Source organism: Condylura cristata, unplaced genomic scaffold (genome assembly GCF_000260355.1).
Source record: "Condylura cristata isolate star-nosed mole 26May11 unplaced genomic scaffold, ConCri1.0 scaffold00001, whole genome shotgun sequence".
NCBI lineage: Eukaryota > Metazoa > Chordata > Mammalia > Eulipotyphla > Talpidae > Condylura > Condylura cristata.
In genome coordinates, this window is record NW_004567102.1 from 64,171,623 (window position 1) to 64,173,615 (window position 1,993).

The following is a 1,993-nucleotide window of genomic DNA, read 5'->3' on the forward strand; positions in this document are numbered from 1 at the left end:
AATTATTGAATTTTGACATTCTGATTTGAATGGCACACAAGGTAGAGAGATTCATATGAGGGGTTATACCTCTCATGATCTTATAACAGAAAGAACTTGTAGCAATCTTTTCCTTACCCAGCATTTGAAGAGGAATTCTTCACTTCAGCCCTTACGTGAGGGAAATTAGGTATACTATGTTTTGTAAAGAATGTCATGCATTGTTCAAACAGTTTTGGAATTCGGAGTTGAGAAACCCTGAACTTGAGTCCTGGGTTTCTGCTAATCGTTTAACTGTTGTTGAACACGTTCATTAACTTCTGAGTTTTCTTATATCCAAAGTGATGACAATATTAGTGCCTGTCTCGTAAAATTGTTCTGAATCAAGTGTTCACAACTAAGTCTGAATTTTTCATATGTAAAGAATATCATGAGAACAATATCAGATCCAATATTTGTAAAAATTTTTTGAGCCAATAGAATGTATAAAGTGTCCAATAAATGATAGAAATATGTCACTGTTATTGTTTCATAGAGAGCTAATTTATGACCCAGATGCGGGCTAGAGAAATAGAGGATTTGGAAAAGGAACATGTTCACTACAGTCACTTTGCAACACAGATAACCCAAAACAAGCTTGAGTCAATTTGAGGTGTTTTTAAGGATACACTTCAAGTGTTGCATTCACATTTCTGATCATACGCATAATGACTCTGAGAGATCATGTTGATACCCTGCTGTATAATTTCAAGAACCTATTTTTATTTTATAAAAAACACTAAAACATCATAAACATTGGTGTTTATGATGAACACCAATGTCAGAAAACCCCAAAATATCACACCCTGTTCCCAGAATCCTTTTGCCCTACCACTTTGTATTTGGTTTAGATAATTAAAAGTTTCATATGGGTCTTTTTAGCAAAAGAAAGCCACTGGACACATGCTTCAGAGAAACAGCAGGTTGTTTGGGATGACCAGACAGGATGGGACTCATATTCTACACCAACAGTACATCAGAACCTCTAGATAACCCTTTACATAATTTTAGTCAGTAAATTCTACCAACCTTTACAAGGATTTCTATCAGGGTTAGACATGCTCCAGTGTCCTTGAAGGTAGAGGAATGAACAATAGATCCATGACTATTCTTTCCACTTCAAACCACAGCGGAATACAGACTGCAGTAGGTTTCTTAACACCAGCAGTGAAAACTAGAAGAGAGTGAAGAAGTATCTGAAGTTAACTCAACTTAGAATTGCATGTTTAGCAAAAATCTTAAGAATGAAGAGAAAATACAAATATTTACAAATTAAAAATTGACCTTGCTACCAACCACCCAACACAACAATCAGGGCATATTTCAGAAGTAAATGATCTCAGGTGGCCTGAGATACCAAGGAATTACTGAATAAATAAAACAGAACATTTTATGATGCCATTATGTAAGCAATATGTAAACCAGTTTAACATTTCCCAAAAAGAAGTCAGAGAGTTGGGAAACACTGCTTTACCATGTCTCTCTTCAAAAAAATGACATGTAACTATTCACTACCACCTGATTCTAGAAATGGAAAGTCCAAATTTCGTGGCAGAGAACAGGCATTATAAATACTTCTTGATTTACATGTACTGTTTAAAAGTCTAGCTATGTTGGGCTGTTAGTGCTTTTATAGTAGAGTTTTATCTTTTTTAACTCCCTTTCCTGGCACAGGATACTTCATAAATAATAGCTTATTAAATAAATATGTATGCATTAGCAGATCACTTATAAGATTTCTCTTATAACTAATAGCACAGCTACTAAAATGCCAGGCCTTGGCATTAAATTCATCGGATTCATAAGTGTGCAAAACTGAAAGGTTCTCTTCCTCCTTCCATGAAGCTTATAGTCTGGTAGTAGAACTAACCACAAACAAATAACTAAAATAAAGTGCAGTCAAGTGTTCTGATGTAATCATATGCAATCATTGGCTCAAGCTTCCAAAGAACACCAGGGAATGCTCCTTCCAGAA